Raw genomic sequence first — 18,024 nt, 5'->3', positions numbered from 1 at the left:
CTTTGTCCTTGGAACCCAGTTGGGGCTCCCCTCCACCCCAATTCCTCATGACAGGGAAATATGTAGTATTGTGCATTGTAAGATTTCAAAACCTTGCTAGTGAGAGGCCTGCTTAACATTGTTTAATCCAGTTCAATTTACGTAGGGGTTGTTTTTGAAATTTTTTGTTTAATTTTGAAGGTACTCTTTTACCAGTTTGAGAAATGCTACTGCAGACAATAGGAAGCTACTGAACTTTTAGGAAGAGAGAGAAATGATCATATCTGGTTGCATATAGACTTGAATGAGGGAGACTAGGTCTCAGGATGTGAATCAAGGAAAAGCCAATGGAAATACGGCATGGTGAAGTGGATTTGAGAAGGGTAGTAATGATAAGCTTTAGTGGCCAGTTGGATATAGAAGGTGTGAAATAGGAAAAGGTCTAGGGTGACTTCTAAATTCCTGGCATGGCTTTTTAGGCAAATTATACTCATTAAAAGAGTAAAGGGAATTGGTGGTGGCTAGGGGATAGGGTAGATTTTTTGGAAGAAAGATAAAATGAACCTATGGAATTTCAGCTGTCCACAAACATGTATAATAGATCATTGAATCTGTGGATCTGGAGCACATGAGAGATCAGTGCTGAAAATATGAATTCATAGTTGCCATGGTAGATGGTCCAGTAGTGCCACCCCTGATGAGACTTTTACAAAGAGAAGAGCCTGAGGAATATTAATCATTAAAAAGTAGGCAGAGGAAATGGAGGCCTGGTCAGCTGGCTACCAACCTACTAGTCTCCATGAATAATATATAGTACTATTAATGCTTGATTGTACATAGTACGTACCTAAGCCTTATAGTACTAAACAGCTTACAGTACGTGCATATGAGCAAGTATTAGCAATCTCCTAATCAACTGTAATACACCAATATTACACTTACATACAAAACCAACTCCATACAAATATTGACCAGTACTCAGAATCTTTAACATTGCATAGTACATTTGTTCGTTCAGTGGACATAGAACATTTTAGTCAAATCTATCCTTGCCAACATGGATATCCCTTTCCATATTTTGATCTCTTAATCTACCAACTTCCAAGAAATCATCATCCCGCTCAGGCATGTTACCCTCCTCACTCCATGTAATATGTACTATGTACTATGTAGTTCATGTACTATGAGGGAGACTAGGTCTCAGGATGTGAATCAAGTAAAAGCCGATGGAAATACGGCATGGTGAGGTGGATTTGAGAAGGGTAGTAATGATAAGCTTTAGTGGCCAGTTGGATATAGAAGGTGTGAGATAGGAAGAGGTCTAGGGTGACTTCGGAATTCCTGGCATGGCTTTTTAGGCAAATCATACTCATTAAAGGAGTAGAGGGAATTGGTGGAATTCCCCAATTCCAGAGGGAATTGCCCCAACACGTAGGCTAGTGTAATGTGTGTGAACTGCAGCTCAGCAGAATTGTGGGAGGTAAAATGGGCATTTGTGGGCCATCTTGGGAACCTAGACACTGTTTTCCTGATGAAAAAGAAGTGTATTTCAATTACTTTTGGAGCAAGAACTGGTTTTTATTTTATTTTACTTATTCGGATGTTGATAGGAATTATGTTAAATCCGTAGATCATTTGGGGATAACTGACATCATTACTATGCTGAGTCTTCGTATCCAAGACTCTTGTGTCTCTCCAGTCTTTTAAGTCATCTTTGATTTTTTTTGTTTGTTTGTTTGAGAGGGAGTTTCACTCTTATTGCCCAGACTGGAGTGCAGTGGCGCGATCTCAGCTCACTACAACCTCCACCTCCCGGGTTCAAGCAATTCTCCTGTCTCAGCCTCCCTAGTAGCTGGGACTACAGTCACACTCCACCACGCCTGGCTAATAATTTTTGTATTTTTAGTAGAGACAGGGCCTCACCATATTGGTTAGGCTGGTCTCAAACTCCTGACCTCAGGTGATCCACCTGCCTCAGCCAAGTGCTGGGATTACAGGCGTGAACCACTGTGCCCAGCCAAGAACTGTTTTTTAAATGAATTTTTGGAAAATAGCCCCTCGAAAGGCTGTGCTGCTTACGTGTCATTCCTTAATTTGTTGGTAAGACTTTTCAATGTCAAGTCACTCCCATTCTGGACTTTCGGGGGAAAATGAAAAATGCTAATCTTGGTTAAGTGAAGATTATCTTTTCCTATTTTTGAAAGTCAATATTGGTTGAAAAGTAAAAGTAAAAACTGGTATAAGTAAAGTATAAGTAAAAACTGGTAAGTAGAGTAGATAACCTGTAAACGTGTTTAGTAACCTAAATATTCCTTTACAGAGGTCAGTTACTGTTGTGGTTGTTATAGTACTTAAATACATTGATTTAAAAATATATATACATAGGACCTGCAGCAGGGCAGGAGGACGGCAACCATAGACTGCACCACAACCTGCAAATGTTGCTGCTCCACTTTTTCACATCCCATGCCCTTCTCCACTTGTTTATATCAGGCTTCCTTGCCCCCTCTCCTCTTCTGAAATAGATCTTGCCAAGGACACTAATGGCTTCCCTGTAGCCAATGCAACAGTCATTCTACTATCTTCATCTGAAGGCTCAGCAGTAGCATTAGACACGTGAACAGCTTCTTCCTCCTTGAAACAGTTTTTCCTCTCATCTGCTTCAAGTAAACAACTTCTGGGTTTTCCTCCATCTCACTGGCTACTCTTCCTTCTCCGCCACTTGACCTCGAAATGTGGTGACCTCTAAATGTGCCTGTTTCCCTTAGCATTCCTCTCCATTCCCGTGGTCTTGACTGTCACAACTCTCATCTCTGGACTAACAGCTCTTCCTAGGCCAGAACACTCCCCTGTATTTCCATCTGCCTGCTGGACATCTCAAATTCAAAAAGTCCCGAGCACAGCTCTCATCTTGCCTTCATCTCCTCACCATATATCATACTCTGTCTCTGCCATCTCTTTATTATTATTATTATTATTATTAAGATGGGGTCTTGCTCTGTCACCCAGGCTGGAGTGCAGTAGCACCATTATAGCTCACTGCAGCCTCGAACTCCTGGGCTTAGGCGATCCTCCTGCCTCAGCCTCCCCAGTAGCTGGGACCACAGGAATGCACCACAGCGCTCACCTTCTGCCATCTCTTTAAATAGCACCAGCTGATATCCACTTGCTTAGGCCAAAGGCCTCAGGGGCATCACTGACTCCTCTTTCACTTTCACTCACTTCCATATACAACTCCCTCATCAAGCCCTGTCAGTCTTACCTTCTACATGTCTCATAAATCTGTCTACTTATCTTCATCTCCATCCACCACCCCGGTCAAACCAACACCCTCTCTTACCTAAGTGCCTGAACTTGTCTCCTAACTGATCTTACTGCCTCCAGCCTTCCTCCCCTACCACCCACTCTCCCCTTAGCAAGAGCCATGGTCTTTTCTTTTTCTATCTTTTTTTTCGTGTGTGTGTCTGTATGTGTGTGTGTGTGTGTGTGTGTGTGTGTGACAGTCTCGCTCTCTCACCCAGGTGTGTGTGTGTGTGTGTGTGTCAGAGTTCCGCTCTCTCACCCAGGCTGGAGTGCAGTGGCACAATCTCGGCTCACTGCAACCTCTGCCTCCCAGGTTCAAGTGATTCTCCTGCCTCAGCTTCCCAAGTAGCTGGGACTACAGGTATGTGCCACCATGCCTGGCTAATTTTTGTATTTTATTTTTAGTAGAGACAGGGTTTCACCATTTTGGCCAGGCTGGTCTCGAACTCCTGACCTCAGGTGATCCACCTGCCTCAGCCTCACAAAGTGCTGGGATTATAGGCATGAGCCACCGCGCCTGGCCGAGCCATGGTCTTTTCAAAACATAATTTGGATATGTCTCTCCCCAACTTAACACTGTTTAATGGCTTCTCCATTATTGTCAGAACCAGAATCCCAAACCCATAACATGCCCGTGTCTGCTCTCCGGTCTCATCTCCCATAACCCCTCCCCTTTCCTGAACTTCTGTGAGCATTTCTTGGTTCCTCAGAGATGTGCTGCACCGCGAGTAGTGGCCCTTCACACTTGTGGTCCCTTCTGCTTAGACAGGGGAGCACTTTTCCCTCCACACATCCTCTCCCAGTTGACCTGGCTAACTTCTACTCAGCTTAAATGCCTCTTCCTCCAGGAAGCCTTCTCTGAAACTTACACTCAGCCTTCAGAACCTTTACTCTATGTTTCCAGAGCTTTCTGTCTGCTTTTCCTGTCATAGCATTGATCTAACTGCATTGTAACTGCCTATCTATCTGTCTGTCTTCCCAACTAAATTATTAGCTCTGGGGAGAAGGGACGTCTTCCCTCTTTTTGTAAAAATTTAATTTTATTATTATTAGTTTTAGAAAGGGGATCTCACTCCATTGCCCTGGCTGGAGTGCAGTAGTAGTATGATTATAGCTCACTGCAGCCTCCAATTACTGGGCTCAAGTGATCCTCTCACCTTAGCCTCCTTAGTAGTAGTTGGGGCTACAGCCATGAGCCATCACACCCAGCTAATTTTTAAATATTTTTTTGGAGATGGGGTCTCTCTATGTTGCCCAGGCTGATCTCAAACTCTTGGCCTCATGCGATCCTCCCACCTTACTCTCGCACGTGGCTGGAATTACCTCTTCTCTTTTGTTCTCCTCTGCATGTCGGGTCTAGCTCATAGCAGGCTCTTTCCATCAGCTCATCCTTATACCTGGAATACTCCTCACCCTCACCTTTGAAAGTCTGGCTACTTATCCTTCAGATTGCTGTTTGAGGTCTGCTCTGCTCATGGATGTTGTCCTGACCATGCTATCTGAGCTAGCCACCCAGTTACTCTATCACATCATCCTACTTTCATTCTCTGTGTTGCATTTGCCACTCTTGGATCTTTTCCATGTTTGTGTGTTGCTTTTTTGTTTATCGGCTGTTTTCACCTGCAGGAATATACATGCCATAGAAACAGGGCCTTTGTCTGGTTTTGCCCCACAATTGTAACACAGCATCCAGGCAAATGCTTGGAATGTGGTAGGATGAGTATTGGATGAATACATGTTGGATAAGTTGAATGAATGAACTGATAGTGAATGATCAGTCAATCAAACAATCAAAGGTAACCCTCAGAGGAGAGCAGCAATCCTCAAGTGGAAATGGTAAACCAAGTGAGGAGCCTGTGCTGCCCCAGCTGGGATCAAAGATAAGTCATCAGATGTTCCCTAGGGGTGGCCTACATTCTCCCAGCATGCGTCACCTCTGGCACTAATTAGAGGGGGACACTAGGGAAGGTTCTTTTTCTACGTTTCCAAATGGGGCAGACTCTTGATATAGGAAGAAAAAACAAATTGCCCCCTAAGGCAGGCAGAAGGGAGAGGCTGGCAGACGGCAGCTTTTTAGAACTTTGGGTCGGTGCTGGAGACTGGTTAATCAGTGACAGGTAAGACCTGGGACACAGATAACACATGGACACATGGTCACTCATGAAAAACAGTAGACCATTGGCTAATGACAGAACCCAGGGCAAGGCTGAGCTATCCGGAGGTCTAATGGTCCTTTTGAACAATCTCAGCTTTTCTGGAAGGCAGTGAGGAGAAATGTGGGCTAAGAGTCCCTGCATTGCATCGCTGTCCGGCCTCAAGCTGTCTTCAAACAACCCCCCAACCTCCCCAAGTGAGAACAAAGAGCCATCATTCTACCTCCAGAAGCTTTGCCCACCGGAACGTGTCCAACCTACTAAACAGGGCTCCTTACCCCTGTGAATACTAAGAAGTAAACCGAAACAGAGCCCTTGCCAAGACAACTTCTCCCTCTCTCAGCATCAAAACTGAGGTCCTGTGCTTTCCAGTAAACAGTTCTGAAGTTACCCGCTTTCCTTTTTTAAAATTGCAAGCCAAAAAGCTCTCTAGCAAAGAGTCCCTCCCCCACCCCTCTCTTTGGTGGCGAGCCATGCCAGTTTGGCCATCTCCCAAGGACCAGTGATGCCAGGCATTTTATGAACAAAGCACAAGTTCCTTCAGATGCTGGCTGATTGATGGAAGTCCTGTGGGATTCGACCCTTGGAGGATTCACAGACGAATTACTTGATTATTAAGTACTACCAGAATAGACATTAAGCTCAAAATAATTAAAAAAAAAAAAAAAAACCTCAAAGTCCCACTTGCTTGCTATTTACATATTGTTGTAGACAGTTAAGCAGACTATGTGTCCTCTGGTCCAAGACACTAGTCTATGTGTGATGTTGCACAAACAATAGAAGACATCATTCCTGTCCTTGGAAAGGTCCAGTGGGACCAGGTCACCATGTGTGCAAAAGGCATATATGTTCATGAAGAAACGTGTAGTATACACAAATATGGTGTGACCAGCTCCTCTCTCTGCACCATGAGTGGTCTGAGGGTCTCAGCTTTCTTTTGGGCACCAAGACTCAAAGACTGGGCCCCATAATATTAGGACTGGTTCCCACTCCTCTCCCCGGGCGAGATAGCAGCTCAAGCTTAAATTCTGGTCTCTGCAGAAAAAAAAAAAAACAACTCAGAACAAAAGAGCCTCTCAACCCAAGCTACCTCTGATTGATCCAGAACTGGGTAGTGAGGTGGGGTGGTGCAAATCCAGGAGCACTGGGGAGGGATTTGCTCTTGTGGCTCCAGCCCTACTCTTCCTTGCTTCTGAGTAATGCACTTGATTATTCTCACTCATGCAAGCACATTGAGTTTAGTGGGAAGTATATACACAAACAGATCTGAGCAAGTCCCCCCTGAGTCCTGCATCTCAGACTCCGGCAGCACAGAAATCAGCGAAGCAACTGTGAGCTCATAAAAATTTAAGACGTTTCGTGTGGGAGACAGTGGCTCTGGATGCAAAGGCGGGGAGGAAAAGAAGTAAGAAATGACCAAAAAAACTAAAAAGCAACTTGTTATCTTTTTGCTTCAGGAGTGACCACACCAATACCCCCACTGCGGAATGGGCTTAAGGAAAATGAGAAAGCAAAAATGTGGAGCAATAAGTAGGCATTTCATGGTTTTCTAAAACCATCAAACTCCACACTGCCTCCACCCCAACAGTCCAGAGCACACTGTGGTCCATGATATGAGCAGGACCAGTGAATGCTGACATGCCCATCCGCAGTATACCACATTCCAGCTCCTAGGGGCCTCTTTCCCATCCAAACTTGGCTGTGATAAACGGAACTGAGCAGAGGGTTTCCTCAACCCTCAGCTTATGCCATTATTAGCCAAATGGGTACAATGCACCATGCCATAGCAAAATCCACTGACAGCAGCTGGGAAGAGATGGGGAAATACAAGACAGATGGTAAAGTCCTTTGAAGTATGGATACAGTCCCTAAATAGAGAGGAGAGAGCCACACACTGAACATTTCATTTTGTAAGACATAAAATGGCCTAAATGCTGAAAACATGCACTACAATTCCAAAAGTTGTTTCCAAAGTCTAACTTTGACTCTCAAGTCCTTGGGTGAAGCTACCTTGCCTCTGAAGGCATCATATGTTGAGCACTTCTTAAGGAACTAACCTCACAACATGCAACCAATTTCTTGGAATATCCTTAGTGCTGAATTTGTTGTTGTTTGAAAAAATAAGCCAACATTGATCCATGGCAACTAGGCAGATGTTCCAACAAGGCTGCACTACTTTGGGTCCAAAAAGAAGGTGAAGTGGATTTTCTCAGGTGTCACATAGCTTGGCTCTGAAGAGTACTCCCTGCAATGTCTGGCACCCTGGCGGCCACATTGGAATAAGTGTGCAATTTCGTTTTTCTTTTCTTTTTTTTTATTTTTTATTTTTTAGACAAGAGTCTTGCTCTATCGCCCAGGCTGGAGTGCAATAGTGTGATCTCGGCTCACTGCAACCTCCGCCTCCCAGATTCAAGTGATTCTCCTGCCTCAGCCTCCCAAGTAGCTGGGATTACAGGTATGTGCCACTACTCCCAGCTAATTTTTGTATTTTTAGTAGAGACGAGGTTTCACCATGTTGGCCAGGTTGGTCTCGAACTCCTGACCTCAGTTGATCCGCCCACCTCAGCCTCCAAAAGTGCTGGGATTACAGGTATGAGCCACCATGCCTAGCCTAAGCGTGCAATTTCTTTAGGGAACTTCTTAGAAAGGCAACACATTTAATAAATGTGCAAGTTCTGATGACATTTAATAAATACAAAAGCCCCAATATGCTTGTTGAAAGTCAATCTTTACCTTTTTTGTTGTATCAGGTGTTTGGGGAGGAGGGGAAAGGAATGGGCAGGTACTCAGTCATGGGATGACAGCACGCTAAATCCACGTGCCCTCTTCCTAGGGTGTAGGAGGAGAGAGCTTCAGCGCAGGGTTCAGCAAACTTTTTCTGTAAGGGCCAGATAGTAAAAGTTTTCAGCTTTGCCGGCCATATGGGGTCTGTTACGTAACTTAACTCTGCTGTTGCAGTGCAAAAGCAGCCTTAGACAATACTCAAACAAATGAACATGGCTGAATGCCAATAAAACTTTATTTGCAAAATCAGCTGGGAATGGATTTGCTCTGCGGGCCAGATTTGGTCTGCAGTTCCTAGTCTGCCAACCCCCGCTCTTGTGCAAAGCAGACACTGATTTGCAGACTTCTTGTTTGACATCTCCAAACAACTTGCTGAAAGGTAAAGGGGCAAGCAGAGGTCCCTGAGCTCCCATAATCACTTCTCTTCAACCATTCTCGGTTGAATCCCATGATGTCATTCTGAAATGCAGTGGGTCATTGACAGGGTCACATTACTCAGAGAAAAACAGGATGTTTGACACCTAAAATATTCAGAACAAGCCCAGAGCTCATCTCTGCAAAAATGCTCTTATATAACAGGAAGCAAGAAGAAAGGGAAAGCGGCAACAGGAGGCTGGGAGGGGACAGCCGCTCTTGGAGAAGGCGCACCGGGCTGGGCTCTGACGGCAGGCCTGCTGCCTAGAGAGTACATCTCTGCTCGCAGCTGTCACTTTAGTGGACAGATGACTTCATTTCAGCTTCCCCCCCAATAAAGGGGCAATAATCTCTCACTGGGGAGAAATACCATATGGCAGATGCTTTGGAAAGTTGTAAGAAAACAGTATAAAGTACTTAGGGGGGAAATGCCACTTCCAAAAGCATAAAATTTGTCTAGAAAGGGATCAGGCAGTGTCTTTGAAATACCATAGGTTCCCAGAAGATGAAGTCGAAACCAGTGGGATTAGGTAACAAGACGGGCATTATCAAGGCAAGCTAACAGAGACATCTCCTTTCTTGTGTTTACATACCTTTAGTGTGGCTCAAATCCGAAACACTTATTCCCAAAGCTCGCCCTGAACTGCCCTTGCTGAAATCTCAATGTCCACCACTCTCTACTTGTACTGCAGGCTTGAAAATAACAGGTCTTCTCATTCCCTAAAGGCCCAGTGGCATGAAGCCTCTGGCATGTGGCTTTGTGTCTCTGGGCATTTGGTCATGCAGGTTTCTTGTTCTGGAAGGGCCCTTCTGGCTCTTCAAAATTTAGCCTCCCTTGGCTGTTTCCTGGGCCTCCCAAGTGTGTTCAGCACCCCCTCTTCTGTACTACCTTGCGATCTTATACATATTTCTTTTGTTGTACTTAGTATGTCGTCGAGTCATTTATCTGATTATATGACTTATTTCCTCCACTAGACCCTGAGCTCCTTGCTCTCTGATTTGTCTCTGGATTCCCAAAACCTAGGTAGTGCTGGGCTTATGAGAACAGCCCCATAACCATTTGCAGAATTTGGTGTCCAATAGTGGGGGAAGCCTCACTTGCTCAGCTGATCTCCTTTGGACCAGAGCTGTATTTTTTTCCAGGGCAAGCCTAGGTTAGGGTTCCATTCTGGGGTCTCTAGAACAAAATCCCCAATAGCCTTGGGTTCCTCAGCGTGGGGCTCTGGTCAACTGAGTTGCTGGCGCAGTTCTTTCATTAACTCTCTTAACTCAAATGTCTGCACCAAGATTTCCAATCCAATTACCAAGAGTCTCCCAGCCAGCACCTTCTTATCCTTCAGGCCTCATCTTAAATGTCTTCTGAGAGACGGTTCCTGATTTCCCAGTCTGGAGTAGCTCTCCCCATTACTGTCTTGGCTTACCACATGACTTGGCATTTAGTAGGCATTCAATAAATACCTGTTGAAAGAGTGAGTGACGGCATTTTGCAAGGTTTGCTAATGCCCATGGAATGCCTCAGACACATTCATTGCCTATAGACACACAGTAAATGTTTCCTTTATCAACATCTCTTCAGACACACTAATCCCAGGAAGCAACTAGGATAATGAAGCGACATCTCCCCGACTCCAGCACTTACAAAAATGCTTCCTTCCACCTACAGACAAATATAAAGGGAGAAGAATTCCAAAAGAAAAGCAGTTGTCATCTTTAACATACAAATAAAACGTGTTCAGAGTGGACAGCATTTATGTTCCCTTAAAGTGTGGCAAAAGCCAAGTTCCCCCACAGCTTGAGCAAACAGGAAGACAAGAAACGTTCACACATAACCTTAAAAGTGGATCCAGCCATGCCGCAGAGTGAGGCAAGCCTGGCTTAGGAGATTATGCCCATATAAGGCCCCACAAGCAGCTCCCAGTGGAGCCTGAGATAATTTGGCACCTCTCAGCAAAGACCAACAAGATTTGCCTTCAGGGCTTCGTTCACAAATAACCCCAAGTCGGCTGTCCACATTTTCATCTAAACATTTGATGAAAAACCTAATACCACCCTAAACATTTCAGCCTCAAAGACTCTGAAGGAAGTGCTGGAAATAAAGGCAGCCATCATCTGAAATGCTCACTCAAGGCTCCCCGGTGATCTTTCCGAGTTGCTGAGGAAGAGCTGGGATAGGGAGGCAGGGCTCTGGGGACCACCTGAGCTCAGAGATGGGCTGAGATCTGTTTCCTTTTCTGTCAGTGAGAGTAAAGGGCTAGATAGTAAGCATTTTTCACTTTGCGGGCCGTAGGTCTATCACCACTGCTCTACTCTACCACTGTAGTGAAAAAGCCTTAGGCAAGACGTGAATGAATGGTCATGGCTGTGTTCCAATAAAATTTTATTGGTGGTCACTGAAATGTGAATTTCATATAATTTTCATGTGTCACAAAATATACTTTTGATTTGTTACAACCACTTAAAAATACAAAAACCAGTCTTAGCTCTCAGGCAGCACAAAAACAGTCAATGGGCTGGACTCGACCTGTGGGCTGCAGCTAGCTAATCCCTGCAGCGGGCAGTAATGTACAGTAATGTGTAGTAACCAGCAAAGAACACAGCCTCAGGCCCTTGGGCTCACTTGGATTTTGCAAGTTAACTTCTGCCACTTTCTGGCTATGTGACTTTGAGCAAGTCAGTAAAATCTCTGAGCCTCAGTTTCCCCATCTGTCTGGACCTACTTGCCACTGCTGGAATGAGCATTAAAAGAGAGAAGCCATCTCATGATGGTGCTTGGCACACATAAACACTCTGTAGATGTTAGCTACTGTTATCCGGAGTTCCCTTTGATTAGAGCTGGCATTCTCCCTTCTGATATCCCTAGTGCCTAGCACACTATGTGGCACACAGTAGACACTCATGAATCTTGGTTGAATGAATGAATGAATGAATACATGCGTGAATAAAATCCCATTGAAATGCAGCAACTGACACTTTCACTCTCTAGCTGCCCAGGCTGTCAACTTGCAGCCTCCATCACTTCCAAACTTTTAGTTTTGGCCCAGTGTTGTTGGGTCAGCACTGGGGCAAGTGGTTGGGGTTGCACTTGGTATAATTTCAGATGTGCACATAGTAGGTACTCAATAATTGCTTGAGGAATGAATTAATAGACATCTATTGCCCAAGTTAAGCAATAACTTCAAGTATTTTAAGTTCAAAAAGAGAGATCCCCCTCCTTTGCACCCAGTCCTAGGACTCATGATGTTGGGGAAGTGGTGATTAGGATGAGGGGACCTCCCTGAAAGTCTGCCCCGGGGAGGCAGAAGGTAATTGTCCAGCACTGCATGTTGGTCTTCTCCTGCTTTCTTCAGCTAGTCCCACAGAGGGACACTGGCCTGCCCACCACCTGCCTCTCTAGGAGACCAAGCTCTTGTACAAACAAACTGTTCAGGGCTTTTTAGAGCCAAATTTCTATCTGCGTACGCATTCTCATCCAGAGGGCCATTGCTCCAGCTGCTAAGGTAAAAAGGGGGTTAGCCAGTGATTTGGGCCCATGTGCTTCATGGGGGGAAGCCATTTATTTTTGTATAAACAGCATATGGTGCTCATCTACCCCTTACAAGGAGGCTGTGGGAATTCCTGGCACACGAGTAATTTTAAGTTTCAAAGTTTTTCTAGGGTCCTGAAAAAAAAAAAAAGCTGCAGAAAACACGGGAAAGGAAATCATCTTGAGTTGGACACAGCAGCCCCTGAACCATGAAGAGCATCACGTGCAGATCAGAGGCCCCAGTGAAACTCTCCCCGGGGAGAGGAGGCCCCGCAAGCCCAAGCCAGGCCGATAGGGGATTGATTTCCCACCCCCGGAAACAGCACAGGAATCAATGAGTGTGCTGTGATCCAGAGCTAACTGCCGGGAAGCCTTGGCCTTGGGCAATGCTAGGCAGGAGGCTGTGGGCTACGTGAGCACTGACAAGACCCTTAAAGGCTTCCAACTTTCCTCTGGAGGAAGGCTTGACTTGGCTCCCGCTACAAGTTCTGTCAACCACATCAGAGCAGTTTCACAAAAGCCACTCAGAAAATGGAAAATGTTAAGGACATTTGTGGGAACCAAGAAGGAGCCAGACACAAGTATGGCATCATTTTCCCCACCACCCAAGGAGCCACCATCTCAAGTCTTGAAGAAGCACAAAGGGAAGTCGAGGTCCTCATGCCTGTTGAGCAGGCCACGAGGAGTCTGCACCTCAGAGCCTGCTTTGGGCCTTGAGACTTCAGTCTGCTTTGAGCTGATGGTGGCACCAGCCATTTCTTATGATTAATCATAGTAATAATCGCCATGGCAGCTACCATTGACAGGGTGCTCACTGTAGGCCAGGTGCTGTGCTAAGTAGCTGTGTGATCTTGGGCCTTCGCTGAACCACTCTGAGCCCCAGTTCCTTCCTTATCGGCAAGAAAGGGGATAGCAATGGCACTCAGCTCAGAGAGTTGTTCTGTAGATTCGACGAGGCAATGCTTATAAAGGGCTCAACCCTGTGCCTGGCCCAAATTAGGTGCTTCAACAAGAGACAACGGCTATTATTATTACATGCGGGAAATAGCCGACGATTCAGATCAAAGGGGAAAATGACAATGGCCTTAATTCTGTTGTAATTCTCCCTTTCTCCCTCTCCTCACCTTCTTTTTTCTCAACTTACCCTGTTTTTTTTGTTTTGTTTTTTTTTTTTGAGACTGAGTTTCACTCTTGTTGCCCAAGCTGGAGTGCAATGGCGGGATCTCGGCTCACTGCAACCTCCTCCTCCCGGGTTCAAGCAATTCTCCTGCCTCAGCCTCCTGAGTAGCTAGGATTACAGGTGCCCACCACCACACCTGGCTAATTTTTTTAATTTTTTTTTATTTTTAGTAGAGAGGAGGTTTCACCATGTTGGCCAGGCTGGTCTCGAACTCCTGACCTCAGGTGAGACACCCGCCTTGGCCTCCCAAAGTGCTAGGATTACAGGCGTGAGCTTACCCTGATCTTAAACACAGACTTTCCATTCTCTCCCAGCCCTGTGAAGTGCAGGGAGGGCAAGAGCTTGCATGGCCATGGAGAAGCATGCATGAGCCACTCACAGGTTTGTGTGCCCACCAATGGCAACTCCAAGCAGATCGCCTCTTTCTCCTTGCCAGGTCCGTTTTTGGCAATTTACATCTCCCAGCCAATACAGTTTTTGTCAGCTCCACGGAGCAGTGCATGAGGCATGCCGCAGCAACGTGAGAAGTAGCTAGCTGGCTATCTTGTCAGGTTGTGTAGCTGTGAGTCAAAAAAATGCCAAAACATTTGAAAGCAGAATTCACCCCTTCTGTGACAGCCACCAGAGTAGTGCTCAAAAAGGTATTTTTTCCTCTTCTGTGGGTAAAGCAGAAGAGAAAAAAATGAGGGGCAGTCACCAGTCCAGTAAAGGGAATGTTTGATCTTGGTTTGTTCACTCATTCGCTCCTTTGTTCATCCCTCACATTCTTGGTAGGTTCCTGTATCTACTTTTTGCTGAGTAGTATGCCTAACACGGGGAAATCAGATGATTGAGACAAGGGTGTCTGAGTTTATGGCTTACTGTCTAGTAGGGGAGATGGATAAAATAAATGAACAATTCTAATGTAGTGAGAGGAGTTCTCTGCAGCTGAGGAGCACAGGGCACTGTCAGTCCCCAGAGGAACCAGCATCGAACTCAACCTGGGAATGTGTTTGTTTCAGTTCACGAAAAGCCAGCGCCCAAATCGAAAAGATGGCCAGGAGTGGTGGCTGTAGCCTGTAATCCCTGTAGTTTGGGAGACCAAGGCAGGAGGATTGCTTGAGCCCAAAAGTTTGAAACCAGCCTGGGCAATATAGCAAGACCTCTTGCCTACAAAACAATTTTAAAAAATAAAAGATGGTCTTTGCTTAAAACAAGTGAATGCAAGCAGCCTGGGAAACCAAATGCAGAGGCCACCGAGCCTCCAAAGGCAGCCTGGAAAGTTACTCCTCTGCATCTTGTTCTGTGCCTGTTTCTTTTCTATCCCTCAGCCCATTGATTAGGCTCTTGCCTTTCACTCTCAAGAAAGAGTTAATCCTATATACAGTAGGATTTCAAATTTCCAAAGCTTCTGAATGTGTGGGTGCATATTCATATAGAGTAAAAAGACTGGAAGAAACCTCACTAAAATGTTAACAATGGTTATCTTTGGGCAGCATTTTCGTGTCTCATTTCTTAAATATTTTAATTTTTTCCACAATGAACATGTATTATTTTTATAATCTGAAAACAATGTCATTAATTTCAAAAGTGCAGGTCTGCAAGAAGCTATGTGCTGTATGCTTCTGTTTACATGACATGCTGGAAAAAGCAAAACTACAGGGACAGGAAATATGTCAGTGGTTGTCAGAAGCCCAGGGTGGGGAAAGGGGTTAACTACAAATGGGTACAGGGGAAGTTTTTGGAGAGATGAACCGGATCCGTCTGTTGATTGTGGTGATAGCTACATGTCTGTGTTTTTCTTTTTTCTTTTTTTTGAGACAGCGTTTCACTCTTGTTGCCCAGGCTGGAGTGCAATGTTGCAATCTCAGCTCACTTCAGCTCACTCCAGCCTCTGCCTCCTGGGTTCAAGCCATTCTCCTGCCTCAGCCTCCCAAATTGCTGGGATTATAGGCTCCTGCCACCACGCCAGGCTAATTTTTTGTATTTTTAGTAGACACAGGATTTCACCATTTTGGCCAGGCTGGTCTTGAACTCCTGGCCTCAGGGGAGCCACCCGTTTCAGCCTCCCAAAGTGCTGGGATTACAGGCGTGAGCCACCACACCCTGCCGTCTGTGTTTTTCAAAGCTCACAGAGCTATATGCTAAAGGATAAATTTTATGGCATATAAATCATACTTCAATAAGCCAGAGGTTTTGTTTCTTTGTTTGTTTGTTTGTTTGTTTTGAGACAGAGTCTCACTCTGTTGCCCAGGCTAGAGTGTGGTGGTGTGATGTCAGCTCACTGCAACCTCCACCTCTCAGGTTCAAGCAATTCTCCTACCTCAGCCTCCCGAGTAGCTGGGATTACAGGCATGTGCCACCAGGCCTGGCTAATTTTTGTATTTTTAGTAGAGACGGGGTTTCTCCATGTTGGCCAGGCTGGTTCCAAACTCCTGACCTCAGGTGACCTACCCACCTTTGCCTCCCAAAGTGCTGGGATTATAGGTGTGAGCCACCGTGCTTGGCCAATGAGCCAGAGTTTTTCTAAAAAGTGAGTTTAGATTATTTTTCCACTTCTATCATTTCTGGAGAATCTGATGGACCCAGGAAGATAATGAAATGTTTGAAGTGTGTGATCTTAAAAAGATTACAAAAACAGACAAGGGAAATTTTCTTATTCCTGTCAGTTCTCTTAAAGTTCAGCCTTAGATGGCTGGGGCTTGAGTTTTGTTTTTTTGTTCTTTGCCCCTTTTTTTAAAGTCACTTGAGACCAGAATTTATATGAAAGACATAGTTTTTCTTGGTATCTAATGAGGTGACTTTAGAATGATTTCAAGTATATGATTTACAACTGGAGTGCTATCTTTATGAAACATTTATATCTGTGACAACACCTAATAAAACTTTTTATTGGAAACATTGTTTGTATGGTTAGAACAGACTGTCAAAATAATCCCCCTTGGACCAGATGCATCACAAACTGATCGTTTACCCTGTTGTTCTTGCCGGTATCATATTTAAATTCAATCTGACGGGGACTAGAGAAAACGGCAAGCCGATGACATCATTTTCTTTATAAAGATTGAGGTTTTCATTTACTACAAGGGACACGACATAAAGACAATCTTAGAGTAAGAAACTACAATGCCCACAAGCTGGAAATTTCTGTCCTGAACTACCCAGCTAGACACTGTTATTTGAATTCAGTCACGTCATTAAAATATTTAAGACCTGGTTTGTGCTTTATTTGATATAGAATTGGATCATCGTCTGTAAGTACAGACTCCAGATGCTGTATAATTGGAGTGGTATCTGAAGCTATCTTTTTTTTTTCTTTTTTTTTTTGAGACGGAGTTTTGCTCGTGTTGCCCAGGCTGGAGTGCAATGGCACAATCTCAGCTCACTGCAACCAACCTCCACCTCCCAGGTTCAAGCGATTCTGCCCCCTCAGCCTCTGTAGTAAGCCTGGCTAATTTTTGTATTTTTAGTAGAGATGGGGTTTTGCCATGTTGGCCAGGCTAGTCTCGAACTCCTGACCTCAGGTGATCAACCTACCTCGGCCTCCCAAAGTGCTGGGATTACGGGCATGAGCCACCAGCCTGAAGCCACTCTTTCGTTTCTTCCTTAGCCTAACAACAAGAAAAAGTTCTATAATATACCAGTGTTATGGAGAGGAAGTGGCAACTGGCTCAGCACAGATAGAAGCAGTGTGCCAGGTACTTTTGTTTTTAATTTACCTTGTAAGTTCTTCTGTTCATCCTTAGAAGTGACTCCAAATGCGTGGTACAGAAACTACATGCACAGATGCTGCTTGTTCAAATAAAATCAGTGGAGAAATCAGAGAAATACCAAAAATATCTAATAATGAGCTATTGATCCTGCTAAAGGGCATAATGAAAAGATGGCATGAAGTTCTCTACAAAAAAAAATGGCCATTTTGATCTATTACATTTACAAACTAGAAATGCTGAGCTCTAAAACCACATATCTAATAAATGCTGAGCTCTAAAACCATGTATCTAATGACAAGGCTGTCTTCACCACTAGACTGTGAGCTCCTTGAGGGCAGGCAGCATGCCTGATGTACCGCTGACTTTCTAGATCAGACAGAAGGAATGAAGGAAGAATTTGTAGAATCAAGTCATTGGTTTCCAATGAAACACAGTTTGGAATCGCACTACTGACATCCCTACCAATGGGTCAGAAAGAACACAGCTCAGTGTAATGGGAGCAGAGCTGTAGGCTCCATCGTTACATAGAATAGCCAGCTTTGTCCTGGACTGCCTTTGTAGGTAAAGGGGAGGTTCTGCGTTTAATGTATGTTTTTTAGGTCAGCACATCAGTTCTACAGTTTCTGGGTACAGAAATAAATTCCTGCCGAGGAAGGAATGTAATTGGGGTTTAACAGAAGCAATTTTAGGAAAGACCTCTACGTATCAGGACCAACACTACATTTCTTAAAAAAAAAAAAAAGACATCTTTGTCCATCATCTTTCTCTCAAGTTAGTTCTGAAGTGACTTTTCCCAGCCACTCCGGAGGCAATGAGGACTTCATTTTGGAAACATTGGCTGAGTGTACTGGTGACTCACACCTCTGATGAATTAATAAAAGTTGAGAAAACAAAAACCAGATGTTTCCTTCATCTTAATATAGGCCCCTAAGCTTTCTTTTTTCAGTTATACTGTCACTTGCTGATTTCCTTCTAGTGAGGCAAAGCCCAATATTT

Source organism: Symphalangus syndactylus, chromosome X (assembly GCF_028878055.3).
Source record: "Symphalangus syndactylus isolate Jambi chromosome X, NHGRI_mSymSyn1-v2.1_pri, whole genome shotgun sequence".
Taxonomy (NCBI): Eukaryota; Metazoa; Chordata; class Mammalia; order Primates; family Hylobatidae; genus Symphalangus; species Symphalangus syndactylus.
This window is presented reverse-complemented; position numbering follows the sequence as displayed.